At 40.7% G+C, this 18036-nt stretch overlaps 1 long non-coding RNA gene across 1 annotated transcript; it reads left to right on the top strand.

The window, feature by feature from the left end:
- The first annotated feature begins 98 nt into the window (after positions 1-98).
- Positions 99-12931, top strand: LOC127467674 (uncharacterized). Its single transcript, XR_007903247.1, has 3 exons — positions 99-669; positions 1452-1501; positions 11740-12931. It is a non-coding gene; the product is annotated as an uncharacterized LOC127467674 (long non-coding RNA).
- The last annotated feature ends 5105 nt before the right edge of the window (positions 12932-18036 follow it).

Here is an 18036-nt window from a genome sequence, read left to right as displayed (position 1 = left end):
GCGGCACGAAGCCGGCTGCCCGGAGGGGCGCGGGGGTGGCGGCCGTGAGGGGCTGCCGTGCGGGACGGGGAGGGGCTGCCGTGCGGGACGGGGAGGGGCGCGGGCCGCGCCTTCTGTGCCGGGCACGGTGAGGGCGGGACAGGGAGCTCCCGCGAGGAGACGTCAGCGAGAGCCCACCATGTGAGGCGGCGGTCCCTCCGCACCGGAACTGCGGCGCTCGGTGGGAGCCGGTGCTCGGGGACCCCGCAGAACCCGCCCGATCGCGGCCCTGGCCGTGTGATGTGTGTCCCTGTGCCCGCTGCTCCAGCGGCACAGCTGCCCTCTGGAAACTCCCTGCTCGCCTGAGTGAGGAAGGGGTGAGAAGAAGGGGCTCTCCCGTTAACGCAGCCGGGCGGCGGGAAAGGAAACGCCGGTGAAGCCGAGTCAGGGAGGAGGCAGTCGGCAGCGTGGGTGTTTCCCGCCCGAAGCCCGCCAGAAATAGTGCCGCCTTTTTGGCAGCGTTCGCTCAGGGGGCGCGGTGGGAGGCGGGGTGTTTGGCCAGATGAGAAGGCACGGAGCTGGCGATGCCACCAGTCCCGGGGTGCAGCGGGCAGGAGCGGGGCTCGGCGTGTGCTGAGCCAGGGCCTGGGAGGGGTCGAGCTGCGATGACTCGAGAGGGATACCTTCAGGGTAAGAGCATGCAATACAGTTTGAGTGGAGAGCGCTGACCCTCTTCCCCTCCTCCATCTCATCGCAGTGATGGGACCCTCTCTCCTCTTTCCATCACTCCCTTGTGTGAAACAGTTGTACTGGGGGATGGGATCACACTTTTTTTTGTCATGCACATATATTCAGTTTTTTGTATGCAGTCCCAATGGGGATGGAGAAGAAAATAGTAGTAAGGAAAATCCTTCTGAAGGACAGAGAGGTTGAGGCAATCCCGGCCCTCACTGTGCTTTTTCAGTTTATTTTTGTTTTCAAGAAAGTGAAGGTGCTGCTTGAGCTCAGTGGCAACCCAACCAGGGAGGCCAAACAGCAAAGCTCAGTGCAAAGGGATCCACTTGAGCTACCAACTCTGAGTCATGCAGCTGCTATTAATACACCTTGCCCTCTGGCTGTCTGATAAAGAAAGGTTGGGGGAAGAACTATGAGGAATTTTCAATTAAAGACTGCTTCCGAATAAAAAAGAACATTCTAAGATGAATTTGCGGTGGGGGGAAGGGGAAGAAGAGGGGATCAGCCTGGCAAACAAGGAATAATCTCCCAGAGAATCTGTGGGAGCCTCATTGACAAATTTTTTTTAATTATTTGGACAAAACTTAAAGAACATTCCAATAAAGTAGATGACTACATAATACAAACTATGGTGAAATGAAATTGAGTTATATAACCTTGAATTTAATCACTTCTAGAGACATTTAATGAGTTTAATCTATGATGATTTTGTGCATTATATTGTATATTTGAAACAGGCATTTCTCTCACAGTCATCACAGAACTTGAACATCTCAGTCTATTAAAGGTATGTTCAATTTCCTGCCATGGACTAAAATTTCATTTCTAACTTTGTTTGTGTCATTTTGCTCCAAGGAAGACGTGACAATGACTAATTCCTCCTTCTTTCTGTTCTTCATTGTGAAGAACATCCTGGCATGAAATAGAATATTTTGCAGTATGTTACTCTTCTAAGTGTAACTTAAGTGTAACTTGCAGCCTCTGCAGTTACACAGTTTCACTGACCAGCCACTATTAGTATGCAACCTACAGTTCAGACGGCCTTTTCTGCAGGTCAGAATAAGGGAAACGAAAAAAACAAACAAACCCCCAGGAAAACAAACCCTGTTTCACTCAGCCACCTAAATAAATTAACTATGATTCACTGCAGTGCACAGGTAAAATGTGTTTGCTTTAGCTGACCGAACTAAAGGCTTGCTTTTCTTCCAAAACAGTCTGTTCAAAACTGGCTCAGCTATAGGACTATTCCACTAGGGCCCAGTTTCTTTACTAGTGTTGATAGCATGAGGAATAAAGTTCCTTTCAGTTCCTGCATTATCACCGCAGGATATGCTTTATCTCTTATCCTATTACATGAAGAATATTATTGCTCAAAAATGTCAAGATAAATAATGGCCTTATCTTCCTTGTCAACAGTATAATGTGATTTCCTTCTCACCTTGCTTCCTTAACAAGGTGTAAAATTGCAGTTTGTGTGATAAAACAGGGCAGTAAAAACAAAAGTGTAGTTAGAGATCGTGTTCTTTGTAGCCATGAAAATGAAACTAAAGAAAGAGCTACAGGCAATAAAAAGAGCTTTCAGATACCCATATCAACTTAAATTACACAGTTCTTTAAGAGGCAGGTTATAAAGATAAAGGTAACGATAAGAATGCCTTAACTGCAAGACATAAAAGTTTATCTTCCAGCAGTAATGCCAAAACACAGCTCTTCATTAAAAACCAAATTTTAAACTTTCATTGCCCAATCTGAGAAATCAATCCTAGAATCTCTTTTGAAAGTAAAGATTTCTGGGCAAATGCTTCTCCAGTGCATCTGCAAAAGCATAAAGCAGTCAATAAAGACCTAGTCTTCACTGTGTGTTAGAATCTACTTTCAATAAAGCTAAATGTAGAGTTCAAGGGGCATTTACTAGACAAGGCATTTTGGAAAGGAGAACTAAGAAGAAAAATCACCATCAGGAATTTCTGATTTTTTTTTTAACTTTAAATGGTATGCAAAACACCTTTACTTTATCTGCTAATTCAGTTAAGATTTATGCCATCAGCTAGGATAGAAGTATAGTTCTGCCCCTAACGTGGAAAGCTATATGTGGACTTAGTCTACCAGCCTGGAAGCTAGCCACTCTGGGAATATTTATGTGTATGACTCAACACACATGTATTCAGCTATTAATATGTTTACAGAAACAGACCTTACGTTGTCTAAAATTATTGCAGGGTAATTTTACTATTACTAATTGTATGGTGTAAAACCAAATTGTATTTTCGTTTGTTAATATTTGAATAACAATAAAAGGATATGTTGCCTTAATGGACATTAACTGTATTTATTTTTCCAACAAGTATGTTACGTTTCCTTTTAAAGTCTGCAGTAGCAACAAAGGGAATTTAAAGAATTTTGCGGTCATTAGATGAATCCAATTCACAGATATTTTAAATATTTGGTGAAGTTAAAACAAATGTCTGAAGTCATAGTTTTATGTCTGTTGTTAAATTCGTCTGTCATTTAAAATTTAATGTATCTAATTCCAAAAATTATTTTTCATGCATGGTATTAAAAGACCAGATTTCAATAAAAATCAGTAGCAACACTGAGCATTCCAAATTGCCTTTATTGCATGTGTATATACAGTCTCAGCTTTGATCAAGTTCAAAAGGCAAAATATGGTATGACCATGGGGGAGTTGTCTTTTTCCTTTCTGAAAGACCATAGGTGTGGGAAGCTTACCTACGTGTCCTCCAGGGCCATGGTCCTGCACTTTGGCAGCACCTCAACAAGCCTCAGCTCCAGTGAAGAAGTCAGGGAGTCCAAGTCTAGCACTCGTTGGTTGGATAATTTTATAGCATGAGTGTTTTGATGGAGAAGAACAGACCTAGTGTGCAAAAAGAAGGGGGATTCTGCCTCCTCAGTGGAAACATGCAGGAAACAGAAAGCACCTGAAAGCCTGACCAAAACACCTGGCAAACAGGGGGCAGGAGAATCTACGGAAGCGCAGTGCTGGCAGCTGGCTCAGTGTCAGGCCATTCTACCTGCTCATTTAATAACCCGGCTGGAGAGGCTTAGCCTCTAACATCGACACTGTAACCTGGCTGGCCAGCAGACACCTTTACGCTTGAAAATCTGAACCGTTGTTTGCAAAAGTCTTTTCCTGCTGCCCAATCAGTTCCTGCAGGTGGAAGATTAAAGGGGAACATTGTTTATCTTGATGACTGTGCCCACCAGAAGCCCAGCGTTGGGCTGAGTGAGAAGCCCAAAGGCTTTACCACTGATCAACTCTCACACAGGATGACTTCTTCCAGTGACACATTTTTGTTTTTCTCTTGGGTATTTAGTCTCTGGTACTACAGCAAAGATACCACAGTGGTGTCAGCCTCACTCAGGGCCAAATTTTAATACCTTTTCTGCTCAAGACAGGAAGTAACAGAATCACTTGTAGAAGAGTGTGGTTTTTTAAGTGCCAAATATGGATCTCAGCAGTTCATTCTAAGTGAATCAGTATTTGCATCTCTGTGGTAATAATTTGCTAATTTAATTTTTATATGCAAAGTGTGTGTTACACAGCCCTTATCTTCCATCTATTATTTCTCACAGAATATTCAGAGTTGGAAGGGATTCACAAGGATCATCAAGTCTAAATCTTAAATGAATGGCCCATACAGGGGATTGAACATGTGACCCTGGCATTATGAGCCCCAAGTTTTAACCAACTGAGCTAATCTCAATGACCATTATAATTTTATGATTTGTTTCTGTAACTTGGTAATTGCACAAGAGGCAGGTTAACAAATAAAGCTGCTTGCAATTAAGATTGGGGCAGGCTGTCTGATCACCTGTATCCGAGATGAGACAAATCAGCTCATGTCACCGCTCTTGTGTCATGTCATCCAAACATGCCTCTTCTGATACATAAGGTTATCATCTAACAGCTGACATTTAGCTGCAGTTCCTGCTTCTGTCCACTTAATGTTTTTATCTTATCATAGTTATAATTATAATGACAAGTACAAGTTGTTCCACAGTGACAACATTGCTTTTTTAGTGACAGCGTCTATTTTGGTTATAATGTGGTAGCTTAGTCCTGCCCATAGCATTGGAAATCAAAGCAATGATGGAGGTATTCCCTTCAGCAATATAAAGTATTTACAACAAAATTCAATAGTATGTAAGATACTAAGCACAGTAAAAGGCACCAATCGAGACAACAACTTTTTTAATTAAACTATTTCTGGGGGGAAAAAAAGGAATATGGTTACCAAGGAATTGGATACAAGTGTTTGAAAACCTGAAAAGCATATACAACTGTTAGAACCAAAGCAAATGCTTTTCAGTGGTTTTGTTGTTGGTTTTGTGTTCTGGGGGGTTTTTTGTTTCTCCTAAGGTGCATGTACACTGTTCTGCAATACAGCCATACAACTTTGTGAATAAGTAAAATAATAATAAAAAGTAAAGCTTTTTACTAGGAATCCATCGCTGAAGTATTTTTAGGTCCTGAACCCTTCTAATTTTATTGCATTTACTTGCTTCTTTATCAACAAGCAGAAATAAGCAAAACTGTAGGAGTGTCTAGAACTTTTCAACTATATTCTTAAGACTTTGTCATCTCCTAGTTTTACCAAAATGGACATGTCAAAATAGAAGTATGTATTTCCCCACAATTCTAGCCTTTTTTTAAGATGTGAATTTCCTGGAATATTTATATATATGGAGGGGAAGAAAAAAAAGAGTGAAATTGATGTAGACCGTTCAGAACTGTGTTTTCTGGATATGGGAAATTTTTGATGGTATGCCAGTAGCATCACAAAAGATGAAAAAATGCCTGCAGAACTAAAGGAAACACCTCATCACCTCTTTAAGGGGATATTCCAAAAACAGTCTGCCCAACCCATTTTTATGAAGAAAATGTTTTAGTTAGAAGAAAACGGATGGCAATTTTTGCCAAAGTTGTTTTCAGCTAAACCTTAATCAGGAAGCTCTGCTTTAAAAAAACAGCAAAAACTCCAAAATGTCTCATCATGAACCTTACGTAAAGAGATAGAGACTAAATACAATTCCTCTCTTTTTTTTTAATGAAATCACTGACTTATTTCAGAGTTAATCTGTTAGTACTGAGTACAAGTTCTTAAGTCCACAGACATTCTAAACTTCTGAAGGAATTCAGGAACAAAAAGACTGAGCTGATATTAGCGAAAGCATGTGTCATAAAACCCAGATACAGCTCTATTGCTGAAGTGGATACCCCCACAAGCTGATTTTTTTTCTCACCTCACAAGCATAGCAAGTGAGAAATGTATCAAGGCACTTCATTTGCTGAACTAGAATAATATCAAAGCTTTATCATCAGCACACCTACAGAGATGTAATTTGGAGTCTTAAAGGTAATTTAGCCCTAAGAGGGCACATACTCTTGCAGCAGCTATGTTGCAATCAAACCTTATCAGAATAAATCACCCTTAATTGAAGTTCATCAAAGAGAAACAAGGTAGGAAAAGGAGAAAGGCAAGATAATTCTAGGATGCTAAGATCTTCAGTGTGCTGTGTCTCCAAGTATATTTTTAAAAGCTGCTTCTTTTTCATTTTCATTGTGTATGAAGGAAGCCTGAAAGACTTAAGAGTATTTATTTGCTTTAGAAAAAACATTAAAAGACACGGTCTTTGGCTATCCTTAAGGATACCTCAAAGGCAGTTGAAGAACCAGGTGGGCTACAATATTACAAGTACCAAAACAATGACATATGATTAAATTGAAATGGGAAATTAGTCCCCTTAAGGATCTAAATTCTGCTAATGGTTTTCTATTACCTGGTGAACAGAGACTGAGAGGATGGTACATAAGGGCAGATATGATACTTCAGATGCTGCTGAAGTTGAAATTCCAAAATAGTTAAGTTGCTCCATGAAACTAAATTGGCTGAGGTTGTGCGTGCTTGGAAACAGAGCTCTGTGACTGACCAACTTGGTGTAGCTGTTATTCTTTCCTGTGGCTGAGGCAAACTTGAGAGCTCTGCCTGGTGTGGATTCCCCATGGACCAAGAAGTTACGAGATTGCTCAGTCAATCCTTCCCAGCTTCCTTCTCCGTTGTCTTTTTCTTCTTCCACATGGCTATTTACGTGAAATTTCTAGGACATTAATTTCTTCCAAGGCTCCTACCTTTGTTGTATTTGGTTGAAGTTGGCTAACAGATTTTAAAAGTTATCAAGTAAACTTGCAGAGGAACCTAGTTTGATGACAAAGTAGTTATAAAACTGAGATCCGCTATGAAGGCAGAAGAAATACCAATCCCAGTCATTTATCTTGTTGAACAATGAACAAGTTTTTTCTTCTATCCTGAACTACTGTTCAGATTAGACTGTTGATAACACATTATTAATTAGGATATTTGGCATTAAACGCTACTCACAGCCTATATTGAAACCAGCAGGTTTGTTTACTACCTTTTTCATCTGAGAGTTCAAAATTTTATTACATCTCAAACTTGAATTCTGGCAGTAGGTTGAACATCTGTCTGCTACATGCATCTCTATAGCTCAGGTGCTCATCTTTTGAGTTTAATTACATGAGATGAAGCATCCCTCCTGCAAAAACCTCTGATTTTCTCACTCTTTGCTTCTTTTAAACAAAATATGTTCCTTATGCCCACTTAACAGATCAAGAGGAGAGTTACTCTGGTTGCCCTCTTGATTGCTATATGGAATTTCTTCTACATGGAGCCAGTCAAAACCGTTGTGGCTTTGCATGACAATGAAAGTTTGGTGGCTTGAAGATCTGCCTTTTCTTGCTTCTGTACACAATTTCTTATCATTTAAGTACAGATGAGATTTTTTTTTTCCCTCATTGCTTTAGCTGTGCCCAGAAAACTTCTGTTGTCAATCTACAAAAGACTGGGGAAATTTCATCAGTGTTTGTGTACAGGGAGCACAATGGCAAAGTAAGTTTACACAAGGTAGAGAAGATAAAAAAATTAATCGTGCACATTATATGTTCACAGTACTGTTTCCAGGAAAAGACAGAGCTATCAATTAGACAGTACAGTACATGGCTATGATCAACAGAATGTTTAAGAAAAAAGCTCTGGTTCTTGCAGTCTAGAAGCCTACAGGATTAGGAGACATTTGGATACTGAGTTAGGAGATATTTGGAGAAACTAAAGGGGCATGGAAAAAGGGCCTCTAACTGAATTAGAACTTTTTGCCTTAGAAATTAAACAAATTAGAAGAGATTCAAATATGCAGGCCTGAGGCTTAGGAGAGGAAAAAAAACAAACCACTGAACAAACCAAACCAAACCAAACCAAACCAAAACCAGCCCTTCTCTGAAGCACTGTAGAAGACTGGAAAACCAAGAGGGGTGTGAGTGCTCCATTGGCATGCTGTGCATAGAACAGGAGCTGAACAGAAATGAGCAGGCTGGAAACCTTCTTCTGAAAGGTTATGCTTTGTTAATAAGACACCGAGAAAAAACATGGTATAAAGTTGAAAATGTGATGTAATTGCATTAATGTGCGAAAAGCCTGGGCAAACTAACTCAGTGTAAATGTGCGTGCTCAAGGCTAGCTGTCAACCAAATCTAAAGCCTCTCTTTAAGCCTGGGGTTGCAGCAGCTCCTAGCAGGGAAAGCTCCGTAAAAGACAATCTTCCTGGGGCAACAAGTATTATTTGTGTCTTTACATGTGATCTCCTATGAAAAAGCACAAAATCACTAACAAGCGACTAACAAAAATCAGCAGCCAGAAGGATGGTCAGTAGAAAGGACAGCATAGGACTGGGATCAACTAACCCGAATTACACGGTAAAGCTTCAACATACAACAGCCTAAACTGAGGCAGATGGTCAATCCACTGGACTTGACATTAAGTGCCAATGAACAACATACTACCTAAGGAGGTAAGTAACTGTCACCTGCCCTAAGAAATCAGGGGACAACTCTTAAGTTATGACTACTGTCTTTTAGGGAAAGTGTAATTGTTATCCTATTTCCCTTCTTTTACTTTCCTCCTTTCTAAGTTCTGTTTTATTAAGCTGTTTGTAGATGGGAGGTACAGTATTATTTAGGCCACTTTTTTGTAAATATTCCCTGTAAATTCTGCATCAAGTTCTAGCAAAAGGATTGTGAACATAAAAATAGCATAGAGAATGTGATTTGTGAGCTTTAATTTTCTTAATCTTGTAGTACAAGAGGAAGCAGACTCTGTAGCTGACAACTCATATATTTGAAACCAAGTGTTGTCTTTTTATCAAAGAACAAAATAGACTGTGAAACTCACTGTTGTAGGATGTTATTAATGTCAAAATGCACGGCAGGAGTCTAAGAGGAAGAAAAATATTCTCTCGTCCCGAATTACTGTATTTCTGGATGCTCTTATTATTCATACAAGAAGATTTAAAAAAAAAAAAACCAGCTTGAAACATAAAGTTTAAGCAAGTTAGTAATTAGGATGAAACCTCCATCACCCCAATTCTGTCAAAAATATGTTTGGGTTTGTTTGGGTTTTGCATCTTCTCAGAAGCTATGGGAATTGACAACAGTTACAGATACATAACTGGGCTAAATGAACCTAATGCTGTATGGCAAGTAATATGCTTCAGTGAGATCAACATTTTCTTAGAAATAAAACTAGGTTTAGCCTACAGAGAGAGCATGTCAGTGATCAAACTATACATGCCTTGAGGAAAAACAGAAAAAGGAATCTCTAAGGTTTAATTTTGTAAAGCAAACTTTCAAAGAGACTGCTGAAAAGCAAGTAATTGCTCCAAACTACCTTCTTCTGAAAGGTCAATTTTTAGCTTCCTTTAGGAGAATGTATCCTTTAGGAGAATGAAAGAAATACATGTTACACAACTGTTCTGTTCAGAAAATCCTTAATTACCACAGGAAGTCTGTTCTTTTAGGCAACTTAGGCTTTTGGGAAATTCATGAAATTCACCATGAAAATGATGAATTGGATTCCTGTTTATGGTCCTGCTTAGCAATTAAAATCTCTAACTTAAAAATGCAATCACCAACTATTAAGATATCTTCGAAAGTGCTGACATTCCCTGTGGAAGGGTCTGTCACGGTTCCTCCCAAAATTCTCTATAGTTCACTGTATTTGCGAAGGCTCATTTTGATATTCAATCTCCCATATATCCAAAATTGGATGGCAATAGTCCTGCTATACAAATGAATGGAAGAGGAGAGTCCAGCTCTCATTGTAACCTGCTTATCTTTCAAAGAGTAGCATAGTCACAATAGTATTGCCAATAGTAGCAGAGCAGAACACATTTTTGCTTACGTGTCTTTTTCATTAGCAGTTCTATGATACCACTGAAACACCACATCCTGGAAAATATAGCAAGGGAGGCTGTATTATTAAGGTGGTTTTACAAGCAAAATGAAGATACACCCGAAGTCTGCTTAAGGGCTTTTAATCCAGATATTGTGAATAAAACCAGCAGCAGCACTGTCACCTGCACTGATGTGTAGGTGCATTCCGTGCCCACTTCTTCACTTTGTCACATGAGAACAACTGCTGAAATTTCTTCATCAAGACTAAAGCCTTCAGAGCAATGCTTTATAGACGTTTCAGACCGCCTTCAAGATGTTAGGATAACCAGATGTCATTTGCTTCTCATTACATTTTCAAAATCCCCAGAAGAGATTTTTCATTGCTAACCTTTTTTCTTCATCAGTTTAAGATTCTCAACCTGATAATCTGTATCTTAATATATTCAGAAATTGGTTACAAAAATATTTGTGTAGCACCTAAAGTAATCTATTACTCAAAAGCTTACTACATTCTATTGCAGTAAGTTAAAATACAGAGTAAAGTTAATCTCACAAGGCCTATGAGCCTTATTAGTAGTACTGATCATTTAGTCAAAGCACTGCTATGCATTTTGGTTTGCAGAACTGGTGATCTAAGTTTTTCCAGATTCAGGGAAACCTAAACCACTGGACTGGCATTTTTCCTATGCAGTAGCAAAGCCACAAAGAAATCTGTGGGACAAGAAAGATAATTCAGCAAATCAAGCAAAGATGGATTACGAGATACTTTTTACCCTAAATTAAGTTGTGACCGTTATATTTCTTTACACAAGATGTCAGAGCTCTAGCAAAAATCTGGGAAGAGAATACAGGATTTTCCCCAGATTTTTTTTGCTTGTGAAGCAGAGGCAGAGGCACTTGAGACATTGATACTGCAAAGAAGGATGTGGGTAATTCTGGTTCCATATTCGGTCTGAGTGGGCGTATGTCAGTTGTCTTTTGAGGGATGCTCCACACTTTTCCTGTAGAATAGATGCACCCTGTCAGGCATAAACCCAGCTGTGCAGCGTCAAGCCACCTCCTACAGCATGGGGATCTGAGATCTTCAAAGAACCTCAGAGGCTGGTTTGCAGTAAGTCGGCTCAGCCTTGGGCACCACTCTGTATCGGTATAGAGACAGGATGCCCATGGGCTGCCCGTGAGCATTTCTGCAGGTGTCACGTGGGCTGACACCCGTGTGAGGGTCAAACAAACTTCCAATGTGGTGCTGGAGGGTGGGTGCTGCTCTAACTGCTAACTTCTGTTGTACTTCTATTAAAATATGATGCGCTTAAATAAAAGCATGGAACTCTGTGACCTTGTGTTTAAGTTGACGTATTTTTGTTTCAGTAAAATTTGCATGTTGTGTAATAATACAGATGTAAAAATCCAAGTATTTTTCCTTTAGCTGTTGTGTGACATCTTGGTCTTTCATGCAGTAAAACTACTCTTTTGAATACAAATATTCATATGTTCGCTGTGCCAGGAACATCTTTCATACACGCCCTCTAAACTATTAACCCAGGATGGGTAGCCACAAAAGGAAACAAGTTTGGTCTAATTAATTGGATGGCCCAGCTAACAAATGACAAAGACACAAGGAGGCCTGCAATGACTGCAACAGTGGTGGCCCAGGGAACAGCCCACACACCCCTGCCCTCCCTTAACAAACAAATAGTAACTTCTGGTAAAGTATTTGCTTCTCTGTTATATAACTGAAGAGTTCAAATTTCTCCCCCCAGAGCAAGATAGCAGTCTACAGATAAAAGCTGTCAAGTGCAACAAACGCCAGTCCTGAAATCCCAACTGCAAGCAAGTCAGTGAGATCAAGATTTTACAAGGCAACTTTAAAAGACATTTGCTTTTAAGGCTACTAAAAGAAGTATCGTGATTAATCACAGAGGGCATAAAAGCTGGAGATGGACTTTCATTTACTTGCCTTTGACAGGTCTCTGCATCGCGACGGTAAGCCCAGCTCTGAGCCGGTGTAACACAGCAGGACTCAGCTAACTTCACAGCTGTGCTGGTTTAAATCACAGAATTTGGCCTGTTTTAAGACTTGAGAGCTGCGTGATTCTGTTACCCTTGTTTCTATGTAAAAAACAGGAGTATATAAAAGAGCAATAGGGTAGAGCACTACCTCAGCAATTTGGAACGACAGTGGAACCGCTATGGATTACTAACTCAAACCTTGTGCCCACAGCTTGGCTGAGAGTCCTCAGAGCAGAGCAAGAGAAACCTACTATGTGATACATGTACGCCAGCAGAGTGCTCTGCCTTGAAATGAGAGCCGACAGGCAAAGCCAGTGGAATACATTGGGAGCATTGTTTTATTGCTGCTTTACTGCTGAGATTGCTGAACGGTCACGAAAATGCCTGGCGCTGCTGCTGCACTGTTCCAGCAGGACATGACCTGCTGTGGGAGATGGCCGCACGCTGCATCTCTATGGTGTGCAGCAGCAGCTCATGAAAATGCTGAAGAACTGGAAATATCAGATGAGTTCTCTCTATGCAACTGAGTTTACAGCAGTTGGACTATTGCCAGCTAAACTAGCACAATTTAAAAGTAAACCAGAATTTCTACACCAGCAGAAGTGTGTCAGCTGCACTAAACCCACATGGAAGCTGGTCCCAGGGAAGCAGAGCAGGAGGCCATTGGCTCCTCACCCCAGCCCTGCTGGCCCACACTGTGAGCTGGGCCCCACAGCTTTGGGTCACTTTATTCATTTCCCGTGCTTAAAGGTTCTTGACTGCACAAAGCAATCTTGGATTACAAAGGAGCGTAGGCTACATCTCAACTGTTTCAAGTGCTGCCAAGAAAAAAGGGGACTTGGGTCAAGCCCAAGCTAGCCAAGCACAGAATTGTCAAACCAAGGTTTTCAACAAATCGCTTCCCAGAAAGTCATGAGACAAGCATTAAAAAACAAAATTCATGAGGACTTAATAATAGTTTGGTGTTGTCTTTATTTCCTTTCCTTGTTCTTGTATTCAGGTTTCTCTTCAAGCCTGAGAAAAGAACTTCTTCCTTGCTTAGGTTTAGATTTTCAATTGCTAGCTGATTGCCAGATTTTGAAATTACATAAAAGAAGGATTTAAGCACAATATTTTAAAAATTACAAAATGTATCAACTTTAAAAACTACTGTTCACATTCCTGGTGTGCTATACGTGCTCCTGGGGTGTCAGAGAGAAGGATCCTCATTTCTAACTCCAGTTATGCTGGAGAGCAGCATAACTGATAAGCTTACTACAGCCTGGATTCCCACGAAGTCTCAAATATGCAAGTACTTACTTGTAAGCTTCTAGCTGGTTTTGTAATCTCTTTTATATTGTTAAGATATAACAGAAATGATCCCTCACATGCATAAATGTTTGCAGCATCACACAGTATGATTCTTGGGGCGGTCCTGTGCAGGGCCAGAAGCTGGACTTTGATGATCCTTGTGGGTCCCTTCCAACTCAGGATATTCTATGGTTCTATGATTCTAACTTTGTCCTTCTCCACATGTACACAGAAGTATCTCATTTGGTCTCTTACACATAAGTGTATACCTTAAGAAGCTGAGCCCCAGTATTGCTTTATACACTGATTAGTGTTTTTTATCTTTCAGTCATATCAGTTATGACTTCCAATGACTGTGGACAACAGCAACGAAATTTATTTGAAATTATAGCCTTTGACCAGAGAACATTTTGACTTATATGCATTTTATCCAGCCTCTTGCCAGTTATCCACATTTTAATTTTTTATTCTAAATATCTCTCCATTTCCTACTTCTGGATGTAAAAATCTGATGAACGTTTTTTCTTCCCTTCACTGCTGGTATGTGCAGCATGTTCAGGGCTGTGAGCAAGACGGAAGCCGTGCTTGCTATGCCTCCTGGTGGGCATACAAACTTCCTGCCTCAGTACCTTTGTGTATCACGCCTTCTCCAAGAATCTTATACTAAAGCCTTTCTCATGTGTAATTGAGCTGCTTCCCATTACAAACCAATAGTCTACCAGTAAGAGTAAACGCATTCCTTTGTAGACATCTATACAAAATGTATTTTTCAAAGGTAGTAAAGACCAGCATGCAGGACCTCATACATCACTCGTCCACTCACTACTGACAGCACAGCATGTCTTGCAGCATCTACAGCAATCAACATCTTTGCTCAATGGAGAGATTTTTTTACACTTCATTGCATATGTTCTTACAAAACAACTGTATGGGCTTCTGGGAAGAGAGCAAAAATGTGTTACTGGTAGTTAATAACAGCATTATTCAGAGAAGAAAATTGGGCATCAGTAGACAAGAGGAATGGATATCAGGCTGTAATTCATTGGTAGCACCAATCTTGTGCAGTTGGAAATGCTTTTTTCTTTCATTGGAGACTCTAATTACTGGTGTTCTTTTTTCTTTCCTTTTTTTTTCCTGTTAGTTTTTGCAAAAATCACCTCTATGAATCTACACCACACCTGACTCATAAACACTAGAAAAGCAAAAGGGAGGGAGAGGCAGGGAAGAGAAGGACTGTGTCAGCTTCACCTCAGATTTCTATAAATTGTCATGGTACTACACGCTATGGCCTCGACGATCGCAGAATCATGGAATGGTTTGGGTTGGAAGGCACCTTAAAGTTCATGAAGTGCCAGCCTGCCTGCCCTGGGCAGGGACACCTTCTACTAAACCTGATTTCCCAGGGCCCCATCCAACCTGGCCTTGAACATTCCCAGAGTTGGGGCATCCACAGCTTCTCTGGGAAACCTGTTCCAGTGTCTCACCACCCTCTGACTAAAGAACTTTCTTCCTGACATCCAATCTTAATCTCTCAGTTTGAAGCCATTCCGCCATGCCCTATCACTACATTCCCTTGTCAAAAGTCATTCTCCAGCTCTCTTGTAGCCCCCTTCAGGTACTGGAAGGCTGCAATGAGGTCTCCCTGGAGCCTTCTCCAGGGTGAACAACCCCAACACTCAGTCTCTCTTCATAGGAGAGGTGCTCCAGCCTTCTGATCACCAGGCAACTATCAGCAAGACAAGAGGGCATGGTCTTAAGTTGTGCCAGGGGAGGTTTAGGTTAGATATTAGAAAGAATTTCTTTACAGAGAGGGTAATCAGAAATTGGAATGGGCTGCCCAGGGAAGTAGTGGATTCTCCGTCCCTGGAGATTTTTAAGATGAGACTGGATGTGGCACTCAGTGCCATGGTCTACCAACAGCAGTGGTAGTGGATCAAGGGTTGGACTTGATGATCTCAGAGGTCCCTTCCAACCCAACTGATTCTATGATTCTGTGATCTTCATGGCCTTCCTCTGGACTCATTCCAACAGGTCCAGCTCATGAAGCTCGACAGAAACAGAATGATGAAGCTGAGGACAGAAGGTCATATGAATACCCACGCATTATCTTGCTGAAACTGTTCGCCATCTAGTGGTTTGTTGGCCTCCTACAAGTACAAACTTAAAAATAGTAAAGAATTGGTGGGTATAATTTCGGGGGGGGGGAATGTTTGTATTACATCTGTTCCCCAGTGTGCAAGAACCTATAAAAAAATATGAAAAAAGATGAAGTGCCTCCTGCAAAGTGCTCTACCATTAGGATGAACATCCCATGGAGACAAGCAACAAAAACCTGCACACAACCAAGGTGAGATTCAGAGAGAGGTTAGGTACACCCCGTTGGTAATTTTTCTCTCCTTTATTTCACTCTATTCCTCTTATTGTGTCAAGATGTCCCGATCTAGTTTGCTCCACCATTTTTTTCAAGCTTGCCCACCCAAAAACGTACATTATATACAAACTATGAGGGAATAAGAAGAGCCCTGTGTTTGGCGGTGGGAGGTTCCAGGGAGCAGCATGCGATGGCTGCTCTGCAACAGAAGGTGTGCCAGGAGCTAAGCACAATACTGAGGTGAGTAAAAGCAGTCACTTCACCAACAAGGAGCCAGGGTGCAGAACAGCAACCCCCGGCCAAGACTGGGTTGAGAGACAGTGGTCAGGGTCAGATACAGCCCAGTGGTCACCCAGCAGGGCTGCAGTGGCAAGGCAGGTCCGAGACCAAGATAGGATGCCAAGTCAGCAAGTCTGGATCACGGCCAGACTCGTGGAGATGCGGGATGGTGCAAACAGAGCTGCTGGCACAGGCACGGGCCAGCACAAAGCCTCAGTTTAAAAGTGGCTCTGAAGAGAAAGGAGAGGCAGGCCCTCGCTATGGCTTTTGTCACAACTGCTCTTATCAGTGGAGGAGCTGACCTTGGATTCTGCCAAGTAAACTTTTGCAAAGGGGTAATGTGCTCAGGGCCATGGCAGTCAGAGGGCTGGAACAGAGCTATGGAACATATCCAACACAGGGGTAAAGCAAGTTGATGGCCTTCATTAAAACAGTATATGGATGAAAATCCCACTTGAAAGCGGATCGAAGAGAAGTTCAAAGAGCTCACGTTGTTCAGTTTGGGCAAATCAAGAACTCTTGCTGTTAATGATGGCTTCATTAATGAGAAGCATCAAAGGACATCTAAATTATTAACTGATCACACTGATTTAAAGCTCACTGATTTGAGGCTACTAATTTAATTTGTACATGAAAAAAGATCAAATACAATCTTGGGATGTATCAGGGCCATACGCTTCTATTAGAGACACTGTACAAGACCTGAATTGAATGTACAAATTATCAGTTAACTTCAGAAAGAAGAAAAACTAAATTCATAAGCAGCCCTGGCCAGGAAAAAATCAGCATAAATAATCCTATACTAAGAACTAAACTAATAAAAGAAATTGCTTGAAAATTGATAAATAATTTGGCATTCTCCACTTCCAAGGAATGAAATTTTGTGACTGTTTTTCAGTGCAATTAATAGCAGCAAGAAAACTTAGGAAAAAGATAAATATTTAGTTAAAAAATTATTTATTTACTTGAGTTGCATGTGACAGCAAAGACGTCACATGCAACATTAGAAGGTACAGAGGGTCCCTTTTAGACTTATTTCCTGCATTAACCATTAATTTGTAACAAGCAGCCTTCTGGTTGAAGTCAAACTAGATTATCTGATGTGCTCTTTGGGCTTTACAATATTAGAAGTCCAGCTAGAGCTGTATGTATTTAGCTATAGGATTATGTATATATGACTCCATGCTGTAGTAAGAGCATTGAAATAAACTGTATTATTTATGGCCACATTCTCTTGTGTTGGAAAAGAAACCAATGAAAAAGAGCTCATTGTGAGGGGATACCAGTAAAGTAGCTGAGAATCAAACACTCAGAGTATTTATTTTGGTGACTTCTCTATGATATATTCACATATAATAACATATGATTTAATAAACATATTGAGTGCACTGATTTCACTTATATTTTTAAAATATTATTCTATGAGTGGTATATTGAACAAATGCAATTATTTTGCTAGTAATCAAAGAATAACTGAAAGCTATTCTTCCTGTATTGTACACAGTGGCAACCAGAGTAAAGTTACTGCAGCCTCTGTGACAGGTAAAATTTCTAAGGAAATTACGTAGAAAATGTGGTCAGCCTCATGTCAGCTGAAATGTAGAGATATACCGTGTATGTAGGTAATTGTAAAGCTTTTAAAATCCAATGCTAAATCTAGATGGGGAGAGTCATATATTTGCTTTTGTGGAAAGAATACTGTAATGTAAAGGATAATGACATGAAACAAATTCGGTTTTACAGCATAGGTGTTGTAAAAGCTACTTTGACATAGCAATAACTGAAATAAAGTGTAAAAGACAAGATGCAGACTATCTAAAACCTCACATTGGCTCTATCTGTAATGGGTAAAGGGAATCCCTCTAGCAACATTGAGTCTAGCTTCGAGGCTAGCAGCTATATACCTGAAGCAGAGAAAACTTACACATTCAAGTCAATTGGCCAGGCAGTTTGTAGGTTCTCGACATTTCCACTGGGACCTTCTCCTCTCCTTAAAGAAAATGTACTGGTTCAAGTTAGTACAATATCTCCCTCTTTGATCTTACCCTAATGCAAGGAAATCATAAGGCATCAGGAACGATCTTAGCAACCTCAAGAGCATCAGAGG

This window comes from Manacus candei, unplaced genomic scaffold (genome assembly GCF_025592945.1).
Source record: "Manacus candei isolate 608988 ecotype Guabito, Panama unplaced genomic scaffold, ASM2559294v1 h1tg000014l, whole genome shotgun sequence".
Lineage (NCBI taxonomy): Eukaryota > Metazoa > Chordata > Aves > Passeriformes > Pipridae > Manacus > Manacus candei.
This window is presented reverse-complemented; position numbering and strand designations above follow the sequence as displayed.